The sequence below is a fragment of the Toxorhynchites rutilus genome, chromosome 1 (assembly GCF_029784135.1).
Source record: "Toxorhynchites rutilus septentrionalis strain SRP chromosome 1, ASM2978413v1, whole genome shotgun sequence".
In the NCBI taxonomy this organism is placed as follows: Eukaryota; Metazoa; Arthropoda; class Insecta; order Diptera; family Culicidae; genus Toxorhynchites; species Toxorhynchites rutilus.
In genome coordinates, this window is record NC_073744.1 from 138663096 (window position 1) to 138690777 (window position 27682).

Here is a 27682-nt window from a genome sequence, read left to right on the forward strand (position 1 = left end):
TTTTGTTCTTTATCGCAAAACATTAGACTCGTATTTGTTTATTTTTTTGTTAGGGTGCCCATTTCCATTTTAGGGTGATCCAAAAAATCATTTTTTTCCACTTTTTCCCAAAATGTCTTTTTTCAAAAATTTATAGCTTTCGAACCACTTAACCGATTTAGATGATCGACATATCAATATCAAATTGAAGCCAATGAGATTTAATTGAGAAATATTGAATTTGCAGATAACATGGATCCTATTTTCGTAATTATTGATTGTAGTTGTTTTTTAATGTTTTCATGGCTTTGGACTAGGGGCGTTATATTTTTTTATATTTTTTATGGAAAGCTGAGGATTATTTACCTAACATATCTCGATATCAGAGATGCTGTAATTATCGTTTGTAAGTTATAATTTTGTAAATTTAACATGTTTTAAGTCGTCGATCAATATTCATATGTGACTAAACTAGACCTATGGTACTAGAGTCCAATCTTCCCGCAAGTGCGATTTTTTTCGAATTCTGCTTATTGGCTTCAATTTAATATATCGATCATCTAAATCGGTTCTGTAGTTCAAATGTTATGATTTTTTGCAGAAAGTTATTTTTGGACAAAGGGATATGTGATGTAAAAAATCCTCAGCTTTCAAGAAAAAATATAAAAAAATATAGCGCCCTCTAGTTCAAAGTCATAAAAAAAAACTACAATCAATAATTACTAAAATATTATTATTTTTTTCGCAAGTTAAATATTTTTTAATAAAAGGCTAGGTCACTTGTTTCAATTTTATATGTCGATCATCTAAATCGGTTCAGAAAAAAAATCTAAATCGGTTCAGTGATTCAAAATTTATTAATTTTCATTTGTCGTTTTTGGGAAAAATTGGAAAAAAATGATTTTTCGGACCACTTAATAACTTATGTGTTGTAAGTGTGTTTAAATGTTTCAACCATCTACACATACATACATACACATACATACGCGTTGTTATTTGTTATAAAAATCAGTATTTCTTCGTTGATATATTGGACATCCACCAAACTTCATACACACTAGATGGGCTAACCAGAAAGACTGCCGGGCCGCAGGTTGAGTATCGCTGGTCTAACGTCATGTGTATTGATATAAACTAAATATTCTGTATGAAAACTATGGAAAAATGACATATGGTGAGTCAAATATCTTTGATGTGATAAATAGAACCTCTTATTTTTCAAAAGCCTGTGAAATATTGCTATATCTTAAAAATTCTACAACAAAAATAAAAAGTGTTTTACAGATATGTCTGTAAATTTACAAACATATTTGTAAATCTGGCATCTCTCGTGGTCTGAGAATTTATTGCAAGAAATCGCTTGAAAACATGCATGAATTTGCTCGAAAATGAAGTGGATTGAGTCCGCATCACTTAGATTTTGACTGTCACTTTTTTGCAAATTTCTAATACAGGTCGGACTCGATTATATGTAATCGCAATTTCGTTAATTTTCGTATCCAATACATAATTCAATCACAAAAAAGCTATTTTTCTATTAATGATTGGCATTCATACATTAATGTAAAAATTGTTTTCTTGAGATTCGATTATGTATAGGATTTGAAAATAATTGTTGAAAAAAAATGGTCGACTATATATAATCGAGTCCGACCTGTATTATAAATTATAGGCTGTATCGATACCTGTGAGTGATGTCAAAATGAAGCCTATACCTAAAAGAATGTCTGTGTTTTCATTATTCAATTATTTATAACACAAAAGTTAGCAAATTTACATTTACAAATGAAGTGTTCGGAATTTGAGACTGTTCGGTATATGAGACAAAACGGTAACTACTTTTTGCATCATAAATTAAGCGTTCGTTTCATTTTTTATGGATGTTAAAATAAGATTGTGTACGCGGACAACGAGGTACATGTAGGTGTGCACAGTAGCGTTGGCAGAAAACATTTCTTCTTCGGCACAAAGCTGTTTCTGTGTGGTGAAGGGTGAAATGAACGAATAAAAGCACATTTTTCAAATGTTTGTATATATGGGACATCTGTTTCTCTCAGATTGAACGATTGAAAGCGTTTTCTAAGAGTAAATAAAGGAGCATAAACGTGAATTTATATCTATCTCGGTCTGGCCCGTGTACGTGGCATAGTACAGGTAAACTTCGATATAACGTACCCTCGATATAACGTCACTCGATATAACGTACATTTTACATCGATATAACGTACACATGATCAAAGTCTAAAAAAATATTTTTTTAAAAATTTTTTTTCTGAAAGAACAATAGATTATCTGTATTTTGATACTAAAGCTTGTGTTGTAACTTTAACCAATCCCGAAATACTACTGTTTTGTGATTCCGGATTTTAAATGAATCAATCTTCAATCAACAAAACGAAGGGAAACATCATGAGAAAAGTTGGCTTCGTCTTCCTATTGATTTTATTCATCAACCTTACTCAAACAGCAACACAATAAAGTAATATAAGCTACGTTTCAGAGTTCTTTATTATGCTTCGATATAACGTACATTTCGATACAACGTACAATTTTGAAAGTAAAATGTACGTTATATCGAAGTTACCCTGTATGCGAAAATGTTTAATGCAAGCTTATTCGCAATGTGTCTCTTGTTTCACTCTCTCATATTGATCTTATACTGCTATACCATATATATTATACAAATGCTATACCAGTATTAAAGCGGCACAAAATGAAAGGGGTGTAAGTGACATCATCGAATTCTCTACATCGACTCCCTCTCTCTCTCTTCTTTTGGTCATAACTTAACTGCAAACTCATTCCCAGCTATATTTGACAATGTGGAAGATAGGTCAGAACATCATCTATCGGATTCTATAGCAAACTCAAGTTGGAACGTTTTTGCAGTTGAGTTATTAACTAAAGAGAAAGTTGATGAAGAGAAATCGATCAAATCCATAAAAGAACGAAAAGAAGTTGTCGAGAATATTTTGAAGGTGAACAGTGACGATGTGTGTGTGACGAGAGAGGAGTACCGTTATGTCCTTGTATGTCGTTGAGAATCGAGCATGATTCCACTGGACCAGTTACTATTTTCGATGTTCAAAAAGAGGATTGCATGCTGGCGGTTTGATCATAAACGGGATAAACATTTTTCAACCTGACCCATCTCTAAATAATCCAAGCTATACATTTGGCCATGTTCCCAGGAGTAGTTAAGTGTTAAACCATTATTGTTGGTTCGTGGTTCCGAATCTTTCAATCACCGGTCTGTACTTCTCGTAGCTGGCCTCTGCGTTGGGGAGTGAATAATGACGTGGATTACGAATATTTTAAAGACATTCCTTTTTCCACTCATGACATAGCAAGGGAACCCACTTGAATAAAAGTTACGCCACTCGTTTCCCTCGCGAGTCTGCATTCGTTGCATCAACCAATCCAACAACACATCACCATCAACTATCTCTACAGCAGACATACTTCAAACTCGCTCAATTAAACCCAAACTCTGAACTACGGCTCACGTGATTGCAAAAAAAGTAAAGGCGCGCACGGCACGGCAAACAAGCCCGAAATTGAATTTCCGAACAGTGGCAGCCCCAGACTTGCAAACCAACAAGAATTGCACAAAATCCAAATGTATAATTAATTCGAATAGTCCGACCGCACATGGCTCTCACACACAAAACCGATTTATTATGTGAGAAGCTCGCTGGCCCATGCTCATTGCCAGCATAGTTTTATGTTTCGCGCGCGCGTTTGGTGCGCACAATTTCGTGATTCGTGATTTTTGGCCATAAAGCAAAGCGAATTGGCGCAAAAGGTTTGCCGCTAGATAACGTTTCAGGTGCCGCCACTCACCCTCGGGTTCCTTTTTGATGTTGTTTGATGATTCCGGGGACGCTTGAATCGTGCAGGTTGACGTTTGGTTTCGAAATGTCAAACGTTGCTCCGGTGAGTGAAGTTGGATGCGGTCATACACATGCTGCACTGTGTTGCTATAATTTATGGCGTAATGGTGGTTGGATACCCGCTCGGGTTGTGTCATTCAATTCCCCGGAAAAAGGGGGGTTTTGCGTTGGACTCATAGTACCATTGCTTATCGCGATAATCTTCCACCGAGGTTCCGTATCGAAGGAGAAAAATAAAACGACTGCGGCCCTAAAGTGTTCGCGGATAGCTGTTGAAGGGAACGAAGGCAGCGCGCGGCCTACACTCTAATTGAGGCAACAATAACTTTGAACTACTTGAAAATGAGAGTTAAGTTGAAAATACCTATAATTTACGCGGTGGTGAGGCGTACGAACGCTATGTGTACGTTCGGGCGGAGTGAAAAATCTATAGGAACGGTGGGACTGGATGTGAGCTCGAGCTGGGTTGGTGGCTGGTGCACCCAGCGCCAGTATCCGTACCCATAGGGAAAGCACCTTAGAGGTTACAAATAATAAGATCTCGAGCGCAAGTACGTATTTGTTTTCAATTTGATTCTGATTGAGTACGGCAATTGATGCTGGTTATTGGAGGGCGCACCGCGGTGCAGTTAATTGTGGTGATTTTACCGAACAGAATTCGAGCAATTGCACTTTGCTTCAGCTACCAGACCGAACTTGCGCGGCGGATAATTGGATGAACTACTGTTAGCTCAGTAGATTGGTTGAGCGAATCGTTTAATCGCTGAATTATAGATCTATTTCGATCACGTATAATTACACCCAGTCAGACTTCACGCTGCTCCTGTCCGGGTAAAAGTTATCAAAACCGACCAAACCGCTTCTGGCTGTGTGGCAAGTCAACGAACCCGAAAATGACCCACTTTTCACTCCACAACCCAAGACAACTGTCACATCACTTTTCCTCCGGCCGAACTGTGACAGTTGGTTGACCAGCACCAGTGCACCCCTCCAAATCCAGCAGAACCAACTGTTACGACCGAATGCCCTCGCTTTTCAGTTTCATCCCTTCTGTGTGACGACTCGTTTCGCCTATGGCTGCCTTAATGTTTTCATTTGTGTTCGAACTTTCCCCCCAAACCGACCGACCGGTGGCAACTAGCTATTTTTCAGTGTGACCACAAAGAGCCAGGGAAGGATGACGCCATCTCACCACTAATGGGCCTCAAACCCTCGCCCCTCATCAGCCTATGGTCCCTTCTCGCTCTTTATCGCCGGTGGTCGATTTCACGCATATGTTTTATTTGTTTTAAGATGTATTAAAATGTTTACTCCACCCCACCACCATCACCCACGTTGTCGGCCGGGTTCCTTCGCCACTCAACAATCCAAATCGAGCCAACAAAAAGGCTTTTAAATTTTCCCGATCGCCGAACGTAACCGCGCAACTTTGGCCAAAGAGGATGTGTGTATGTTGTATTTGCGGTCTGCTTTCTGGTGCTTTTTTTTGTTCCTACATTATTTTGCCGCTCCCACTCAGCTTCGGCACTTTGCCGCGCGGAATCGATCTTTTGCGGTAAATGGAGCTCGAGCCAGAGAGGCAGTGGTGGCCAGTTTTGTTCTATTACTTAAACCTATATTAAGCGAGCTATAATTATGTTGTCTTGAGGTTTCAAATTTATGTTTAAGAGCTCTTTTTTCTCGCTCTCTCCCCCGCTGCCAAGGGAAGAGAGAATAGGTGCGCAGGCATGCCGCTTCTAGACGGCCAGCCTCGATATTGCGTAAATTTTTCAATCTTCCCAAGTGTTTCACGGGTAGCGGGTAGGCCGCGGCCTTTTTGCCGATGCTTTTATCTCTTTACCCTTCCCGCTCAATCGAGTTGGCCTAGGTGGGTGCAAAAATACCGACAAACGGCTGGCCAATATGAGCGGGGAGCGGCCGTGATCTATCTGGATGTTTGACTATTTTGCATCGAAGCGAGGCGGCTTCTTTGTCGGAGAGTGGGGAGGCAATCGATAGTAAAGGCATTGACGCGTTTGCCACGAGTTTCGGTTAGCGGTGATTATCGATGCTGAACAGTTGCAACGGTCTTGTTTTGGGTTCTTTCCCAACCTTCAGATCCTTTTTCGAGCTTGGACTTAGTGACCAGGATAAAAAATTTGAGCTACTGGCAGGTTTCGAGACTACCATATACTCGGACGGGCTATGATAGTGCGTTTCTGCCGGTTTACCGCACGACAGTTGATGTTCTGCAGCCGTGCAGATCGACCGTACCCAAATTATTCACTCAGTTCACTGCCGGAACTGATTTTCAAGACACAAAGGAGCAGAGAAACATTTGCAACTCAAGTTCCTTTATTTCATAAAATACACCGGGCAGAGTATGAAGTGATTCATTTGAGATTTCTATTCCAGTCTCGCTCCAGCCAGCGAGGAGACAGCAGTTTTTCTTAAGGCTAATAAGGAAAGAGTTAATTTGAATTTTCTAATTGACCTTTTTGAAGGCTAGAAGCGAATGACTTTAGAGATTAAAGCCTCTTTAATATAAAGAAGAAGAAAATTGATACACAGCCTTGTGCCATGTTGTACAAATCAACGCACAAAGCACCATGTTTGGTGCGTGTCAAGTGTCAGGTTCAAAAAATAAATGCCTTGAAGGGACACGCTCAACATTTGCATCGTCTCCCATTCCCACATTCACAAATTAATGTATCCCGAAGGCACAACCCGCAGCCTAACTACTCCTATCTCTTACACGATCTAGCTGTACATAATCAAAGAAAAAGGATGGATCGCTAGGTTTAGCATTTCATTCATCCTTGTAAAGAAATTGTAAGGGATTGTATCCAAGATACGGTCGCTTAGGACGCAGGACAACGTATTGGTTTTATCCAATTTGTTTGTTTATCATGTCGGATGTTATTTAGAAATGCAAGGAAATTTCATAAATCACTCTTTATTAGATTAGTTTCGGTGAGCCTGAAAACCCTGAATCATTAACCCTCGTTCAAACCCGTTAACAAAGCTAGGAGATTGTTGCATCGGAACCGGACCGTGGCGCACGAGAGCAAATACAAATGGCAACTAGAAGTAGCAAAGGTGCGCTGTTTATACGTACAGGATATGAATAAATTAAAAGTTTCGCGCAAAGAAAGCAAGCAACACACACAAATCCAACACTGGTGGCTTGAAGCTACTTAATAAACAGTGGAACCCCGATTATCCGCGAACGGATGATCCGTGGATTATTCGCGACAGCGAATTTCATAGTAACTCTATAGGCGTTCCCGGAATTACTGACCATTGGCGTACACGACCTAGAATATGGATAGTTTAGTGATTTTAGTGATTCCTGCCTTGATAAAACTTAATTTTCAAGCAAAAAAATGTTTTTTCGTCCTTGAACTTCATTTTCAGCCCTTCATTGTGTTATCCGCGATTTTAGTTATTCGAAATGCAGCAGAAGCATTTTTCTTGTGAGCCGGTGATGATAATCCAGCTTGGGTTTCCCTGCATAGTGTGGCGAAACACAGAATTACGTCTGCTTTGCCGCGGCTCGGCACGATGTGTTGATTGTGAAGCCAGCTCCACAGCGAGGGGAATATTCACTCGCGTCTACAGCTCGAGGGGAAACGAATATGACATAGAATGAGCGGAACGAGAAAGACAATTCATTCTCATTCGACGCTCGCCGGCAACGATGTTGCTTCCATGACCACCAAACGGGAAGTGCAAATTTTCCTCAGAGGATATGTAATATTTATACGATAGCGACAGCGTACCTACTGTGCACGAGTGAAGTTTACGTCGCAAATATTCTCTTTTCGTTATCCTCTTCGTTGTTTCTATTCTCGCATAAGTTGACAATTGTTGACATCACGGTTAGGGAAGCACACAAATGGAAAGAACAAATGGATGAGGAAATGGGAATGCTTCCAATTTTCATAAATTTGAACCGTTTTCAAACTATGATATTGTAATGTATAGCATATCAAACAAATTTCAGAGAACTTCCGATTCGATTGGTATGCCAGGTATTCTAAAATAAGAGACAGAGTCTCTTATTTTAGAAAGTAACCAACTATTGGTTGGGACATTGGAGAAGTACTGTCGACTCGAGTTAGGAAAGTTACGAACAATTTTTGATACCTTGTTCATAATTGTTCACTAGTGGCACAATTCGGAATGCATCAATGCAAGATAAGTCTTTGAAATTTTGGTGCAAACGGAATACTTCACATATTCTTATCCTAACATATAACTTCATTAATCGCAACACTATCCTCGCGAAGGATTTTCATATATTCACAATGTCTTCAACATAATCCGCTATGTTTGTATTGTAATAAATTCCAAAGCCTGACCTTGCTGTGTTATGTTGTTAAGATGTTTGAACCATGTGTTACTCAGAGTGGGACTATTTGCTTTTACTTCAAATCATTCCCGCGGGATTTCTTGTCCCCACGGAAACAAAGTGAAGTGATCACTTGGGGACGTGATTTTCCTTACTCACACTCTGATAAGAAAACATCACACAAGTAAGAAAACATAAGTAAGTTAGTAAATTGAAGTTGGTAGCGACAAGGTCGTTGCTGCTGATGGTCGACTGAAACTGCAGCGTATCTTTTTCAAAGATATTCAGAATCAACATGTAACGAATATCATAACATAATCCTACGTCACCTATGCGACCGTGTCTCGGACACAGCCCTTGAACCTTTTTAATGGAAATGTGATTAATTTAAACGCATTATCGTTGACCAAATTTTGAACGTTACATCGTTTTAATACCTAGAAAGACGATTGCACGACAATGTTTTGCAGTTTTACAGCTCATCAACATAAATTTCAAGCCCTAACAACCCGAACTGAATTACCAATTTTAGAAGATGTATGAAGTGTTGTCCACATTGTATCCGTACACGTTTAATATTTTGAAGTGACACGCCCAGTGATCGCTACAATTTTATTGACAGCAGTTTTGTTTATAAAGTAGTCCTCTTCCGGTGGTGAAAGATTTACCGCTTTTATTGCAGCGAACCATGAGTTATTCCAGATGGAAGACGAGAGAAGCAAATTATCCTTCGATCAACATTGCCGTGTGCGGTATACTATCGATCGACAGGATTATGGCAATCGTCGAAGTGGAACTAAGGATCGGAAACTGCATTTGAATGTGTCGAGAACGATTAGGACAAAGTCAAGTCAGAACGAAGCGTCTACGATTCTAGCAGAAGCGTCTACTAGATTCTAGCAGATTCTAGTGACCAAAAGACGTTCGCGAAGTTGTACGACAATCTCTCCACATGAACGACGAAACTTATGAGGCTTATGCGTAGCTTCCCGGACAAATGTTCTATAAATCCACTGGTCGAGGTGTTGTCTCTAGCAAACTCAACTTCTTTTTGGAGATAAATACTCAAGAAAACTTGTGATCTCTCAAGATATTTGCAGCTGCAGATAAAACACCCAGGTTTTCATGACAAACACGACTATGGATTCCAAAGTGTACAAGCAGGAGTGCCTGAAAAAGCATATTATTTCGTACTTCAAAGCTCACGATTGACCTGTAAAGTTTTGGCCTGATTTGAAAAGCTGTTGCTACAGCGTAGAATAACTACAGTGATATCGAGACAACGGGATGGATTCCTTCGAAATGGACTCAACTGCCCTCAATTTTGCTCAATTGTGAAATATTAGGCAATTGTCAAACAGATGTAGAAGGACAGTGAGAGGGTAACACATGATGCGACAGAGATGAAAAGATGGCGAAACAAAATGGCCGCTCAGGCTAGCCAAACATAATGTCCAAAATATGGTGTACGGCATTCGAAGAAAACTTCGAAATTCCATTAAATACAAATATGAATAATTCTTTCGCTATTTTTTCTTTAAATCTTCATTTTGAATACTCAACATTTTTATCTCGTTAACATGGTTCCGAGATAGATCAAGATAGAATGACTCAAGGTTTATACCGGCGGAATGACTGCTCGCTGTCCAGAGCGCAACCGGAAGAGAAATCGCGAATATCGTTATATGTACATTCGTTTTGGTGAATATTACTCGCTTATGTTTGGCGGTACAGCTGGGCAGGACAAATTGCTCGTGTGAATGGATCAGAAAGTGAAATTTTTCTGCATATGTGACGAAGATAAAACACTGGTACCGAAAGACCAGTTCTACGCGTGTTCGAGAGGCTTTGCAGAATATCTGACAAAGAAGCGAACGAACTAGATTCGGATCTCATATTGGATTTGGAATATTTGCTCATCTGGACTACCTGTTTTAGCATAGGTAGAAGGTTCGAAAAGGAAAAATTTTGGGGAACGTTGGTTCAGAGGTCGGAGGCAATGAAACAAAACTCGTAGAAGGTATTAAATATTATTCAAAGTTTAACGATTGTTGAACGGGGCGCATTCCAATTTTATCAAATCCCTATAGTTTTTATCTAATTGTATTGCAGACATAACGATAAATAGGAGGACAAAAGTGACGCGACGCATGAAATAACACAAAAGAGAGTTCTATTCAATGGCAATAATACGGAGATATTGTATTGAAAACTGACATTTGTTTGATTAGACGCATTCATTAGGCGAATTAATATCCAAACAGGAACATTTATGATCTCAACACCATCATGGAATCGCGAATTAATAATGCAAACGCACCCACTTTTTGTTCTGCTCCACATCGTGTTGTCATAACATTTAATCGAGTACCATTATTATCCACACCCCCATGCGTCACTTATAATACCAATACCATTATTCCTCACAGTAGCTCGATGATTTTATCTATCTGTGAGGTGTGTGTGCTCTTTTGGGGCGTCTCCATTATTCATATTGTGTGTATCGCGCACCATTGTTTTGTGACACCCTCTCTCACTGAAGCTCAGCGCGAGTATCAGCAATTTACACCTAAATCCACCACATTCTTCTCGTGGATGCCACCACGGTGTTAAAGCCGCGAGCGAAACCACCGCGGTAATACAGACATACCTGGCCGCTGCACGCACCCCAACGTATGAACTAATTAAAAAGTGGTTGCAATGTTGCAAACTATCTCCCAATGGTCGTTGTTTTGTTTTTTAGTTTTTTTCCGAGAAGCTGCCATTACTTTGGTTGTTATTGCGCACCTTCGGCTCTGTGGCGGTTGTTCTCCGGGTTGTTTATTTTCATTTTTATTTTTTTATGGCGATCATTTCCATTCATTACTGTCGATTATATTGTTAGCGCAAGAGTACAAACAGAGAAACAAAAACAAAAACAGAGCCCCACGTCGAGTGACATTGAATTGTTACAGGGTTGATCTTTACCGAAAAAATGTCAGTCCAGAACATTTTCAACTTGTTTTAATAACGAAGGGAGATTTTATGTCAGAACCGTGCGGACCTCCATTCGAACACAAGGTGGATTACCGTGAGGCTTGGGTTCTCCACTTGCTGCTAGTGTTGTTAAAAAACAACAACAACCGGATCGTGCGTGCAGCGATCCATTACTCGGAATGCCGAGGTCATTATCGCGCTTTACACGCGATTGTTTGTTGATGTTGCTGCTGCTGCTGCAGTTACCGTTTCCTTCGCTTTCTACAAGTTACCTTGTGTGCGGAGAATAGAGAGGTAACTTCTTTGGACTCCGAGGGCAGCGGACTACAATGTAAGGTTGCTGCTGGGTTCAGTGATGGGTTAGGGCTACGTGGAGAGAAAAAACCTTTCCACGATTCCGCTGATCGACAAGAGCACGCGGCTGCCAACTTCCCGCCACGACAACAAAGTTGCAACCAAATCCAGCTGCGTTCGAAATGGTGCGGCTGTATGCGATGATCGGTTGTCACTGCTGTCAAATGTGTCGTATTCTGCGTTGCCGGTTCTAGTGGCCCCGGAGCGACGAAAGACACCATGAACGGCGTTCGATGTAGCGATCATTTGTTGTAAATGAAGAACATAACTTCAAGCGTTGCTCGCTACCGGCACTTGTAGATGTATAATGAGGAGATATCGATCGGAATTTGTTGCACAACATACAAGGAGGTTTCTTCCCTCATGGCTATAATGGAACAAATTAGTTATTTAGAGAAAATGATTTATGTTCAACACTCTTTCGTCATCTTTAACGCAGCATGGAATCTGCGACCTCCAGACTTCGTGAGGATTCTCGTCGAAAAACTAACTGGGCACATTCCAGCCGAATCCCAATAGCTTTTTCCGATTCACCGAATAAATATCAGGTCCGGAATTGTGGAATGCGAAGCATTTCCTATTGGCTAATTTTGCATAATCGCAGTTTATAATTCGTCCAATTGTGAGTTCCAATGGTAAATGTTTATAAGGCAACTTCTTAATTCCTAATTCCATAAAATACTGAAACACTGAGCATGACTTTGTTTGTGTCATCTCGTTTCGTCGTAGTTATTCTACTTCGAATGCTAAGAAATTTGCATATTTACGGAATTATCGGAAATCCCTCAAAATAGCAAACGAAGTAGAAAATTGAGCACTGTATAGCGATTAAAACTCTTGATTTAGTTAGTTTTGATGTCGGTGCAACTTTTCTGGATTATTAGCAGCAAACGCAGTTGAAAATATTCGGCGTGCGGTCTATTCTTTTTCCTGAAGGTGTGCAAGTATGAAAAAGGTATTTGAAACAAAAAACAACTTTAAACCAAAGAAACGTAGTAGTATCACTAACGAGGTACGTATCACTATTTACCCTTTTCTCAAATTTCTTACATAGAGTAGAACACCGATTATCTGCGGACAATCGGGACTCCACTGTACCTACATTACATTGGAAGATGGTGAGAGAGATAATAGATATACATTGTAAATTACTTTAACATAGAATGGATAAAACTGAAGCACACTGATAAAAAAATGAATATATAATATATGAATTAATATTTCAAAATGGAAGTTATACACAACAGTTCGACTGGATCGAGAAAAAAACTGGAAGAGTTGAAACTGGATGTTTAAACTGGAACATTGACAACCCTGGTTGCTAGTAACACTTTGCGGTTTACATGAGTGCAAATTGTGTTGTAAGTGGAATACTGTTGCCGGTGGTTCTATTGTCTGACACACGAATATCAAAGTTTTATTTCCGACATACAAGCGCGACTATGATCCATTTTTGTTAGCAATTTCTAGCTAGCAGCACACAGCATGTCCCTAATGGAGTTACTCGTTGTTTTCGTTCGCATTTATTTAAAGAGTCGAGCCTAACATTAAGTGGAGTAGTTGGACGCTAGGGATAGTAACGTTAAAACTAAAAATACAGGGGAAGTGGGGGCATAGTGGTCACCCTAAGGAATATGCCCATTTGCAGCGTCCACATACCGATTCGATTCCCGTTTCTCGAAGAATACTATGGTTCATTGTTCTTCGAGCTAGTGAACGGCTTTTACTATAAAAATTCAAAATAGTACACTTTTCATTATTAGAAAAAAAAATAGAACATCGAACTTTTTTTTTTGCTTGGAGGTAAAGTGGTCACCTAGTCGGGGCAAAGTGGTCAGCCGCACATATCAAGCTGAATGGGATAGATTTATGCGTTTTTCTCGTTCAAATTTGTTCAAATCATATTTGATATAGTAGGTACATGTATGAAATAAGCTTGGCCTATTCACCTATAGTCTCAATTTAGATTTTCTCATGCATACAAAAACGCAGTAAGAAACACATAACGTTCCGCATAATGAAGCTTGGTTTAGTTGGAGTAGCATATTTATCCAGGGTCAAAGCCACAAAATAATCTTCTTCAAGAGCAGAATGTTATGCGGTATATCAGTTTTAGTAAACAGAACATTGTAAGTCGTTATTCACCTATGACCACTTTGCCCCCAAACATCAATGTAATTTCTATGCTAATTAATCGCTGAAACTAAACAAAATATCTGTTCACCTCTCCCAACAGTTTGGACAAATTGAGGATTTGTTCAATATATCAGATTGAATAAACTAAATTTCACGATAAATTCCTTAGATACCATGCGCACGGAACTACGGCCGAATGGCTATCGAGAGAGCAATTTCTGTTTTTATTTGTATTTTGCCATGCGACAGCTGAAGTACAGGGTGACTCTAAAGTCAATAAATTCTTCAAACATAAGGTGACTATCAATACGGCATCTATATTCAATAGTTACACAACCAAACAAGCAGGTGACCACTTTGCCCGACATGACCAATTTCCCCCCACTACCCCTAATCTAACTACCCTTTCCTGACAATCCAGATAGATGTTCGTATATCTAGTGTTATACTATGGGTCGGGTTTATTTGAGATAACAGAGTATGAATTATTCGTTTCGTGAATTCCGTCCCATGCTGCTTCAAGATGCAAGGAGGGGTTCGATGTGTAGCGAATGAGAAGTATATAAACTTTCAGCGCCAAAAGCGAACATCACGTTTTGGTTTACATGGTTGTGAAAGTTAATAGAAACAGAGTTCTCTCGTTCTCGTTTGTGTCATGATACGTAGCATGTAACAACAAACGAATGCCACTGGGGGAAATGACTTCTACAAGATCATATTTTAACAAACAAAAGTGAGTTATTCAGTAAAACGTTCAATCGGTGAACACTGTGGAGAAATCATGAAGATACCAATGTATATTGCAAATCCAACCTAAAACTTCAGCGCATCTTCGTAGAATCTCATCACAACCGTTGTGGTATTAAAACATTAAAATATTATAACTGAAACAATTATAAAGTAATTGAGTTAAAGAGACCACAGGGCGTTTCGTTTCTAGCTGATAACGCTATGTGATGCATCAGTCCATTTTTCGCACATGTGTTTGCCTCCACGGTAACTTCGACTCTTTTGAATTTTTTGGTGGCCCTGAAAAGGGTCGATGGGTAGAAGTAACATGATTAATCCTTGTTCTCGTGAGAACAACACACGAGATTTCTGTCCTTATTGTCAGTATGTATCTTTCCTGCTACACACTTACTGCTGCCACATACGATTTTAAATTTGTTCCACCATCTTTTTCAAAGTATAAAATCAACCACCCTTACGTGCGTTTCAGTACACAAACTCTCTGCACCCAATGATATGAAAACCAATGATGTACGGAACCCATGAGGACATTCGAACCTCTTTACTCAAAGCTTTATCTAATTTTTTTTTCAATTTTTCCGATTTTTTAAAAATAGTAAGGTTAAGAAACTATTAAGTGTACCGGTAAGTTTCTTCGGTTTAACAACAGATGGCCAAACTTGATTTTTATTCCAGTGAATCAAATTTCCAGACATTCGTTGGTAAGCTACCGTCATTGCGCGCCTTTTTCAGTGTATGTCAAAAAGTTGAAGCGCGAACAACGTAATTTTTTTTTCCACTCCGAATATGTCGAATTTCGTACCAACGAGAGTGTTTTTGCGGGGAGTGTTACTTCAGCTGCGGAAAGTCATCCCATTTTGGTGTAAGTTTATGGTGACTATGCTCCAACTGAGCGAACGTGTCAGACGTGGTTTGCACGGTTTAAAAGTGATAATTTTGACTTCGAAGAAGAAGAACCTTTCGGACCTCGAAACAGTTTGAAGATGAAAAGTTGGAGGCAATATTCGATCAAGATCCGTCACAAACGCAAAAAGAACTTGCAGATACACTTGGAGTAGCTCAGCAAGCCATATCCGATAGTTTAAAAGCAATGGGTATGATCCGAAAGATAGGACATTGGGTGCCATTTTATAAGTTCACTAACTGACCCGGCAAACTTCGTCCCGCCCAAAATTTGTTTTTTTTTGGTATCAATACCTTCAAACATTCTCGTTTTCTTACTATGAGCAAGTTCATGGGTCCAATCGCAGAACTGTTCATTGATTGATCTTCTAATCGACCCCGTTGAATTCACCTTTTACTTCGTAGTATTTCTAATTTCTTTATTCGTAGTATTTCTAATAAAACTCATCATTATAATATCAGATTATTTTCAGACACAATTCTCGTTCAAGATTTTTCAACCACTTGCAAATCACATGTTTTTCCGTTACATGGAATAAATATTTTATACAGAAAATATAATAAAATATAGGCAGCCCTAAATCGGAAAATTCCTTCCTCGAGCTCTGCTCTTATCAACACATTCGGCGATACTTTTATTTTTGGTATATATAGAAGAAGATATAGGAGTGCGTTTCATCACATTAAAATCCATTTCCAGTTTCGAACAAAGATCAATTTCGCTAGCGCAAACATCAAATGGACTAACAGCACTTGTCGCTATGTAATTGTAGAACATATGGGAGTTTGATTTTCCGAATTTCCCTTTTTTTCCTTCAGAATTTTCCGAAAATGTTCAATTGTCATGTTTGGTTGAAATATGTGTATATATGTGTATATTTTATGGGACTCCCTCTCCATTCCAGAGGAGGGAGGGGTGTCATACCATCATAGAAACATATCTCATACCCAAAAACCCTCACATCTAAATTGTGCTTGATTAGTTCTTAGAAAGAGGGAGGGGTCTCGAACTATCATAAGAACCTTCCCCGACCCCAAAAAACCCTACATACCAATTTTCATGTCGATCGGTTCAGTGGTTTCCGAGTTCGTAAGAATCCATTTTTCATTTGTTGTTATTGTGTGTATATATAGATGGATAGAAAAATTGTTATGAAATTAATTATAGATAAATAAATAATTCTATCTATGCGTCTGCCGTCACCGCATCAGTACATTTCATTAATGGTTGTGGATAGTTGAAAAACTCAACCTTTTTTGATAGATATTTTTCATTATCTTCTCCTACACTTTAAGCATATTCGCTGTTCGCTTGATAAGTTCTTGAATTATGCAGAAATGTATGCTTCATTTGTATTTGTCCATGCTTGAGTCCATATTTGAGTCCATACGAATCAGACAGGCAGACAGACCGAAATCCATTGTTATATATAAATAGATTGAAATCAATGGAACACATGAACTCTGAACTTTAGAATGATTTGGAGCACTTATAACATCTGATGTTTATAAACCCAGTATAGCAAACGGGCTCTATGAACCATTTTGAGTTAAATTCGTGGTTGTGGTTGAAATGGTAAATCAATTGGTCTGAACTACCGAATGTTTGTTTTGGAGGACCTAGAACATCTGATGTTTATATGTAACACGTTGCTGCTTGAGTTGACGATAGAAAAAATTTTAACATAAAGGTTTAAATAGATATAAAGGATATATAAATAGGATAAAGGTTTCTGGTATGCCGTATTACAGGTCGTACTCGATTATATGTTATTCGATTATATACAATTTTGGACTCGATTAAATCGATCGATAAAAATGCGATCGAGTTTGTAAAAAAAACCTTTTTTCGTTTTCAAAAATGGCTTATTTCAAGAAGAAATGTAACCTTTCAACGTTAAGGTGAAGTTTAAGTGGCTATTACATGTACAGTGGGGTAAAAATCGTGATTTTTGGAGATTTTGCTTGAGATTTCACCAGGAATTGTTTATATCGATATTGCAGCCAAATTGGGAAAGATAGAAGTTGGGCGTCAAAGAACAAATTGTAGTGCGGTTAAAGAACTTTAATTTAATTGATAGAAACAATCTAGATTAATATAAATTTTTAGGATAAAATTAATAATAACACATTAAAAATTGTTAACTTTTAAGTTTTTCACTTCCAAAATGTTATTAATATCCACTAATTTAGTTGTTCCACTACTATATCCTGTACTAAATATTCTCATCTTTCAAATGAAAGCATCAGAATCGTCTTCCGTAGCGTACTTTTTAATGTAGAGCTAGTTTGAGGCAACAGAGTCCGAAACAAAAAAAAATAAGTTCTATAACTCTGCCATTGTTGAAATTCGAACATATGCGTAGTGGTTTTTTTTCATCAAATATGATCGTCCATCACCTCCTGAGAGAATCTGGATAATTTTTCATGTGATAAAGGTGTTTTCTGACTTTAAGGGCATGAATCAAAAATCAAATTCCTCTTTTATTTTCAAAAAAAGAAAAATACATGCACAAAGCAAATAAAAAACATTTTTTTGACCCGATTATATACAGGATTTGATTATATACAGTGAAAAGAAATCGAAAACTGTATATAATCGAGTCTGCGCTGTAGTACTTAACGCCAATTCTTTGATAAATTATTTGTTGTAACATATACAAACATTACGTGTTTTTTCTTGTTTTTTTTGTTCTTCTTCGTTCTTGCTGGTACTTCTTTCAGCTTGTTCGTATATTGTGTAGTTTTATTTCAGCTTTATATTCTCGTTTTATTTGTATTAATTTGTTTGGGTTTTTCTCATTCAAAATCTTTGCAATCCAATTACGTATTATTGCAATGATTCTCCCTCTCCCTCTTAAAGTCTCCATATGGATTCCCTCTTGGTACTTGGTACTCTTTGTACTTGGATCTCCTCACAAAAATGATACTGTAAAATGGTGTATATTTTTACGAGTTTACGAACAGTTCTGTAACGATTTGAAGCCGAAGAAAGATGGGTGGTCTTGTAAATAAGTGGGTGTAGGTGTTTCCCCCTATTTCCTCCAATTAAGGATATGATTTTAACTGCACCAATATCCATGGGAGCGTTATGTTGTAACACATTAATATATAACGAGGATAGTAAACATCTGGCAAAAAATGCATGAAAGCTCTCTGGGAAAAAAATGTTTCACAAGAATTAGTTTTGCTACTCATTTTCACACTACGGTGATAAAATCCCACCCCAGAGATCATTCACCGGTGCACTATCGATACGCTTTCCCTTCCCAGGACTAGGACAAAAACAAAACACAAAAAGCACAACCAAACAACAACGCACACACTGGATTACACACGATTAAAACATCATTCGGCGAAAAGAGCACTCATCGCCGGATAGGATAGGGCCGTCAAAGTGCCACCTCCCAGCGGTAGTCACATCAGCGGAAGCAGCATGGTTCCGCCAGGACCGAGCTCCTGCTGAGCCACACTGGAAACTGGCAACGGTTTGTAACAACTAGCGCCAGGATCGCATCCTTGTATCACACTCTTGCGCTCTTGCGCTCGTGAGCATTTATGTGCAGTTGATGTAATCATCTCAGCAGGGTGACCACTCGCAGCCGACTGACGATCGTAAACCGTAAAATGTGTGAATAATTGCTATTTCTGCCATACCGAGGGACAACCGAGCGAATCAGGATGATAATTATTGCGCTCTTTATGCGAGTAACGGATCGAGATCCGAGATTTGTACGAGTACACTCTGTCATTAATGGATTATCTATCGCTCTGTCTTCGGAACAAAATGGTTCTACCAAATACTGCTGGAAAACCGTTCGATGGTTCGATGGCTGTGATTGACCGATGGCGGGAACTTACCTGGAAAAAGAGAAGGAAAAAAATAATTACGTTAGTCTCGTACTCAGATAATGAATAACAGAAAAAAAGGTGAATGAAACAAAGTTGGAACTCTGGCAGCGCCGCGCAGCGCAAAATCAATAAAATGACAGGAAACGATGGTCCATTCTTGGAAAAATTAAATCATCACTCGCTCATTTTCGCAGGTCGTAACCGATGAGAGCGGCGGGGAAGATGACGTTTTCGAATGCAAGACGAAACGATAACATATCATTAACGGCGAACCACCGGAGTTCAGCACCATCTAGAGCGGACAGGATTGGACCGCATCGGGCAAACCGAAGATGGTGGTGGGGAGGTTCTGTTTGAGGCGTCACGATATAGCTATTATCTACCCCCAGGGACCCGGATAGTTCTTTGAAATCGCGGAATGGCGACGACCAACAGATGCTTAGGAGATAGTGAAAAAAAAGGGTCTTATTAAGAACCGGGATGTGTCCGTTTGTGAACCGTTTGATTAGTTGGTAGGAGCAGTGATTTTACGAACTTGAATGGACCGAACCTGTTCTCCATCGAGATCGCTTCTGAAGCATCCGTGCAATCAATTTAAACAACGCTCCGTCTCCGTCTGATATACCTGCAAAATATTGAATTATCTCCGGCTCGGTTAATCGCATGCAATAATTATAAATTATTCACGATTTATTATTAATCCACTCCGATCTACCGACGCGCACAGTCTTTGTTGTTGTCGTCGACGACATATACACGGAACCCGGGGCACTGGTTACTTGCTACAGCCCTCAACCCACAATGTAATGTGTTTAGAGAGATCCAAACCGCGCAAGTCGATGCTTATCTTAATCACATTTGCATTATTCACCGAGGAAACCACACGAGCGGATCTTAACTAGTCTCAACAGCCCGTTAGCCGTTACCACGGCAGCGCTGATCTACGCGTGTCCGAAAACGGAACTTGAATGCCCTAACCTAGCAGTACTCTCCACCAGTACGGAACGGACGACTACTCCCCATGGGCACGCGTTCTTTGGACTGTCCGCTGGACCGCTTCGAAAAAACAAGTTATTGATGGTTTGTTGATGTAAAATTGGCCGCCGTCAACCGCATCCGACCGATCATCCCACCCTCCCGGGTCTAGCTAGCATCTTACATCTCGCGTCGTTTGTTGGAAAGTCAAAATTAATACGAAGCGAAAGGATCCACCACTATGTGGTGCCGGCAGGCAGACACTCACTCAATGGTCGGTCGTCAACACGGCGACGACGACGACGACGACCGATCGCCGTTGAATGCGAAACCGAAGCGGATAATTTATGCCAGTAAACCACGCCGATTTCGCACAGAAAACACGTAATATCGATCAAGAGATAATGTTGTCCCGCAGGACATGTTGCGTGCGTCCTCTTGTTCCCTTCCCCGCCGAGCGATCCTTGACAACCGGGCGCAGATTGATTGGACAAAATCCGCATGGGTCGCTGTTTCGTTGCGGGAAAGAAGGCTCCAGTTTTGAGGGTGAAAAACAGTTAGGACGGGTTCGGGCTTAAAGACGTCCAACTTTACATAATTTTTGAATTTAAATATCCGCAGATCGCACATTGACACTTCCAGACTCCTTGAGGCTTTTCTAGGTACGGAATACGAAACGCCGACTCATTTTGAGCTATCCTGAAAATATCACACCATTATATTTCGCACAGATTCCATACTTGCTGCGGAGCACAAACAAATGAAATCGCGTAGTCCGTGTTTAGAGACGTCGGTTAATCGTTCGATTAATTCAGATAATCGAATATCTTCAATTCTAATCGAGTAATTTTGTATCGAATAAGGGGCTGTCCACATACCACGTGGACAGAACAGCACGATTTCAGACACCCCCTCTCCCTCCGTGGACATTTCTTTTACCCCTCCCCTTTTATTTCTAATTTCGCATATTTTCGACGTAGAACTTGTTTACCACTTCGAATATTATTTTAGAATGTATCGAAATTTTTGTAATAGATTATGTTCTTCGTTACAAATAAATTTGATGAACGTCCTTTTACGTTTGATATGATGCCTAGGACTACCGAAGTATGTGAGCGGAAGATTTGTCAAACGATCATTGTATTTTACATTTCCCTCTGATATTATTGCACATCTCATGTTTACGTAGTTCCCGAACCGCGAAAGTTCATCCACCTCTAGCATCTGAAATGACGGTTTTCCCAGGCTTCTCATTTTAAAAGTACGTTTTAGGGAAACATATTCCGGTCTGCACAACGACAAGCGAGTACAAAAGTACTCAACACCAAAAAATACCCCCGACTTGCATGTATTTGCAAAGCGGATTCCCCCAGGCACATTGATTTTGAAGTCCGTGTTAGGGAAACACAGCTCGGTGGGATCAAAAATACCCCCGACTTTGCATGTATATTTGCAAAGCGGATTTCCACAGGTATATCGATTTTGAAGTCTGTGTTGGTGAAACTGTAAATCGGGCCAAGCAAATCTTGGCAGTTAGGGCGTTTAGATAACGCTTCACATTTTACAGTTATTCAATTGTTCATCTCATGAAAAATAACATTTTATTAATTGTGATAGATGCGTAGAAATATTTCCTATCAATTGATGCTAACATCTTTCCGATCTGTTAAGAAATGTTCGAGTTATAAGCATTCGAAATACGAGTAGAGTTAGCACACAATTCGGCAGAACAAATGTATGGGAAAACAGGAAGTTCTGCCAGTTTTCATGAATTTCAACCGTTTAGAGATTAGCGAATTGTAATGTATATCATACCGAACAAATCTTACAGAACTTACTATTCGATTGGTATGCAAATCATGAGAATTCGTTCACAGTCAAAATAGTTATTAACGTTAACTTTATTTCATAAAAACGTGACCTGTTTTCTGATTTGGTACCCTTCCTGAAAGACGTAGTTCTACGTTGAAAATTCAAGAGAATAATTGACTGCGTTTGAATTTGATTTCATGTCTCTTTTCTGTTTAATGTTTTTTTTTTGGAAAAAAGTCACAGGAGGGTCGTGTCCGAGACAAGACCGCATAGTTGACGTAGGATTCCGTTAGGCTATCTGTTGATTTTGGATATGTTTGTAAACTCTTTGATAATGATTTGGTGGCCCTGAAAAGGGCCGTTTTGTTTGGTTGTTGGGTATTGTTTGTTAACTCCACCAGTGTTTACCGATAGATGATGACAGAAGGATTGTAAACAGTCGTTGGATGGTGCGTATCGGATAAAAGATACCAAAGTGGAACGAGATATGATGAAAACTGACCTCTGTGATCCTAGACGAGATGGCTCCTGTGTTATGTATGGATGAAATAAATAAAAAAAAACTCACCAATGTAATATAAGATAATTACCAATACCGAACACAATTATCAATTTTTCTTCAATATAGAGAAAACTAATTTGAAATGGAAAAGGTAATTTTCTTCTATATTTTTTACTTTCTGAGTGTTTATGCAATGCGAATTTTGATTAGACAACAACACCTAATACTATATGAAGAGCATATGGGAAATCACTTTTTTAACATTTCTTCACTTTTCCAATTTTTCTGCCGTATTAACTTTCCTTGGGTGGAAATGAACACAACAAGCTCAAACCTAACAACCCGTTCTCGAGCGGGAACAAATCTTGGTTTTTATTTATGAAAATTGAAATAGATCGTTTCATATATCAAGTCATTTTCAACATAACTGCTACCATATACAACTTTATGCCTCACACTTGTGCTAAGTTTTTCAGAATGAACGATTGAAATTGAAATATGAAATTTCACGAAACAACCAACATTAAAATTTTTAAAATTTTATTTGCTAAAATTTATCGTATCACTTACTTGCAATATAAAAATGCCCCCGACATGCACCAGGCACCTTGATTGAAAATCTCTGTTAAAGAACACATTTCGGTGGGAAAAAAGCTCCCCCTACTTTCATTGATTTTGATGTCTCTGTTAGGGACCCGCCGCATGTGTCGTCATTTTCAACCAATCAGAAGTAGGTATTTCCGTTAGGATATGGGTTGAGATTTTTCAATTGTTCGATAGTTAGTTTTATGACAAATATTATTTTCTTCAATATAAAAAAAATGTTATGGAGTGCCGAAATCGATTGACACAAAAGTCTCATCAATCCATCATGAAATGACTGAGCAATAAGCGTTAGAAATTGGACAATTTTCACGATGTGCTCGATTTTCGATTTTCAATTTGTACCCCAATATGTTCCCGAAAGACGTAATCCTACGTCAAAAAAGGAAGTTGAAGGGTTGTTTTCGAACCATGACTGAAAAGTGGACGTAGGATCAGGGCCCGACATTTTCGGAAAACAACATTAAAATCGACTCTCCTCTCAGTAGCTTCGCTCGACTAAAACTACTTCGGGTTATATTTGTATAGCCGAAGTATAGTCGAAACAAAATTACTAAGATGAGAGTCGATTTTCATGTTTTCTTTTCTTCGAAAATGTCGGGCTCTGCGTAGGATTATATTAGGATATTTGTTGTATGTTGATTTTGAATATTTTCGAACAAGGTATGATGATGTTCAATGAATAAAGATTTGATAATGTTGAAAAAATGAAGTTGCCACGAGTCGATGTTTTGTTACGTTTAATATTTTTGGGGTATGTTGTCTTGCGTTACGTTAGAGAGAGAGAGAGGGGGGGTACAAAATCCGTATTTTAGCGTTATGTCATTAGTGCACAATGCCATAGTAGCGATTTGTTCTCTATTCTTTGATTTCTGCAACATGACCCAGGAAAATATTTGTATCGCTCTCAGTTTCTTCCGAATTCCATTTATGTTGTCTTAGGCTAGCTTTTGTGCATAAAAAATGCTACAACAGTTTCTGACAATGGTAATACATCCAGCATATCAACATTGTTCAGTCATTTTGTTATGAATTTACGAAATGGTCTGCAGGGAACTGCTCCTTTGTGTGGAACACCCTTTTTCCCAGCATACCTAGATCAGAAAAGTCGCAAAGCACAATTTCTCTTAAATCACACTAGTCGATACTCTGCAAATGCTACAGTAAGTGTATTCGATAGTTTCGATCACTTGTTTGTCAAGCCGCTCTTCATTGTAACTCTCATACAAGCTACATCAAACACATTCTCTGCGAGGAATTCAAATTGCCAAAAGCATTGCTGAATCGAAAAGTCACGGTAATATGGTTCAAATAGTAATATTGTCATCATGCTGTTGAAGTCATGTAAAGGTTTCGTAGTGTGATGTAATTTTGGATCGTTTAACGCCCAAGTTGTCACTCGAACTCAAAGTTGTTAATCAGTAGCCAATTTCGGAGCCCATTCACTTAGCTGATCCGCAAATTCATCATCCGATTGAAAAAAGTATGGAATTCGTATTTGCTATTTGGTATCGTCTAAGCAACAATGATACAATGAAGCTTTAGCAAAGAGTTCTTTTTCAATACCACCTGACACAGAGCATGACTTTCTTCGAGAGAAGACCGACTTTGAGAGTAATTAATGGTTTCTGTCAATTTTCTCAATATTTTTCCGATCAAAGTTGTTGAAAATTATTTTACTTTTCCTCACCCGTCACGATTTGCAAAAAAGAAATGGCAAACGGAAATTGAATAAAAACCTACAACTGAGAAAACAATTTCGAGCATATTTAATATTACAATACCAACAATCTGTGGTGATATCTTCATTGATCCACGATCGAATGAAGATCGATTCATCCATGCAAACTGCTCTGCTCTGCAAGAAACATCGAGCTGTTGTGCTATTAATAAGACAACAATGATCAATATCAACCCCCGGATTAAAACCCGGCTTTGTTACAGCTACATGTTTTAATGAATTCTGTAAATTGTACATTACACAGTAGTAGTCATTTAGGCGTAAGAGTTTTTTTATGTTCCATAACTATATGCTAAATTACATAGTAGTAACCATTTAGGCGTAAGAGTATTCTTTCTGTTCTTCCATTGTTCAGCAGACCGGACTCTAGTAGAGCAGAGCAGTTGTATGGATGAATCGATCTTCATTCGATCTTGGATCGATCTCCATCGCTGATGATTGTTGCGTGAACGTAGCTATTCTGTAACAACACAAAGATGGTCAATTGAGGACCCTGAGTTTTGAACTCAAGAGAGTGTGACGCTTGGAGTGCAATATTATGAACATTAATAATCCTTTGCTGGTTGAACAGATTGGTGAGATAATCACTTCATTCGAAAGAAAAACTGACAAAGAGTATATGAACAAATTACAAATCTGTATATAAACTAATGCCCGCTCGGGCACTCAGTTATGATTGCGCAACGGCTGATTTAAGATCGCACAATATTAGCTGAGTTGGTAAAGGAAAAAATGACCAAATCTAATCGGAAAATTGTAGAAACATTCAACACTTTATCCAAGTTCCAGGATAGTTAGACCAGGTCTATCGGCAGATGATTGGACGATCAACGAAAAGTTGGTGGCTGCCACGGTTCAGTCATTTGATCCAGATAATCGGGGTGGACTTCCAGTTGAGCTACGGCAATTTTTGAATATAGCCTTGGTACCGAGGACATGTGACCCATTGACTGTATGGCATTCCATGGCAGGCCAGTATTCACATATATTTAAGGTAGCACTAAATTCTCTACCAGCGGCTGCTACTTCAATTCCGTCAGAGAGAATATTTTCAGAAGCTGAACAACTAATAACGAAGCAACGAAACCGACTTACAGAATCTCATGTGGATAAATTTTTTTTCCTGCAGAGTCTGGATGAATGTGTGTAGTTTAGATACGACCTGACCCAATTGCCGAAAAGGACAACGTATTTATATGCTGAATTTTTTATTTGTCTAAAAAAACCCATTCCACTTTTATCTCGAATTTTTGACTTTCAACATAAAATACTCCTAGCAGAAAAGTGCCAGCATAAAACCAATGTGTATGTAATATAGATGAGAATATTATAAAAACGTTCTAGTGGGGGTGAACATTGAAAATAATGTCTGAATAATTTTAAAAGAATATCCGTAAAGCCCGTCTAAAGGCGGAGTTGTGTTGTAGAGGGTTAATGTAACTTTTAACATTATAACATCATAATCTTTTTCTGTTATCACGTCTGTTCATTTTTATTGCAAAAATAAACATTCGCTCGATTAATCGAATACTGTAAACAATTATTCGAATGAATTGAATATCGATAATCGAATAATCGAATAAATGAAAAATTCAGACATCTCTAGTCATGCCAGCGATAAACTGTCAAAAGGAAAAGGATACACAAAACCGACAGTAAACTTTTTTCTGTAGAAGTTACTCTGTTGATATAGAACTCAATCGAAAAATAGTGACACCTAATCTGGGACACACTGTATATTAGCGTAACATTGCGAAATGATGAAACTGGAACGAAGTATCACGTGTGGCGATTCCGCCAAGCATTTGCAGCTGCATGTCAACCAGAAAATGATTAATACCCTAAGTTTTACATGTGAAATGTCCTGCCCTCCCCTACCCAGCGGGGGCAGCAGCTCGCCATCGCCATCAGGCCGCTCCGCACAGAAACACTTAAATAACTGTCCAAAAAATATTGTTTCTCTGCATATTCCGGTAGTCCATTTGTATGCCCCCCGGACAGAGATCGCGATCCTGCGCGCCCAGTTCGGAAATTAATGTTTACATTTGCATATACAACCTTTTTTCTGCAGCCCATTCGTATTCGTTCGAGCGGCCCAAAAATACCGGTAGCTCGGGAGGCAATCAAAAATGGAATATAAACAAATCCAAAATAAATTAATGAATATTGTAATAAAAATTTATTTTCATTTATTTCGTTGGAGCTGCAGCAGCAGCAGCGGCAGTGACCGAGTGAGCATTGCGAAACCGCAATGCGGCTGCAGAGCGCGGCAAATGACTGTCGTTTTTCATTATCGATCCCGCCCGGGGGCCATCGATGGCTCCGAAAAAAAACCTTACCCATGCCGTTGCCAGCGCTTGGTAAAATCGCTCCGCGCCTATATGAGATCATTTATTTCATTCTCATCTCTCTCTCTCTCTCGCCGCAATAAATATTAATCACCGAACTGTCAATGTGCGCTTAGTAGGTGCGCGCTAAGCTGTAAACGAAGCTTTATTGCGGTCGGTCAGGCGGGAATGATATTTGCGCGCAACCTTGCCCGCGATTGTTGGTATTGATTTGTCACCTCTTGGCAGAGTTGCCAGACTATTTGTTGTCAAATGTCTTCCCAACTTCAGCTTTGAATTTTTTGTTGTTGGATATCATCCTTCGTTGGGGAAAAAAATCCCGAAGATCAGGAAGCATTTTTACCAAATTTACATATTGATGAAAAAATCAACGTAAGTTAAATGTAGATGAAGCGTAAACAAATGACACTAAGGGAAAAGTAAAAAAATGGAACTGAGAGGAAATATTGATAATTTCTAATTGTCAAACAAATACTTACAAATACTAAAATACTGAAGTATTTGAACGGCATTTCTTCACATTTT

The 27682-nt window shown here is 39.0% G+C and overlaps 1 protein-coding gene across 2 annotated transcripts in view; it reads right to left on the reverse strand.

Annotated features, from left to right (window-relative positions):
• The window catches only part of LOC129762298 (transcription factor Sp9), a 111452-nt gene that overhangs the window by 39180 nt on the left and 44590 nt on the right, over positions 1 to 27682 (reverse strand). The window contains exon 1 of one of the 2 annotated variants that reach the window (XM_055760443.1): positions 19727 to 19801. The exons of the other annotated variant lie outside the window; for it this stretch is intronic. The gene's annotated coding sequence lies outside the window, so the exon portion shown is untranslated. Of the gene's footprint in view, positions 1 to 19726; positions 19802 to 27682 lie in introns of those variants that run through there. 2 annotated transcript variants of the gene reach the window in all.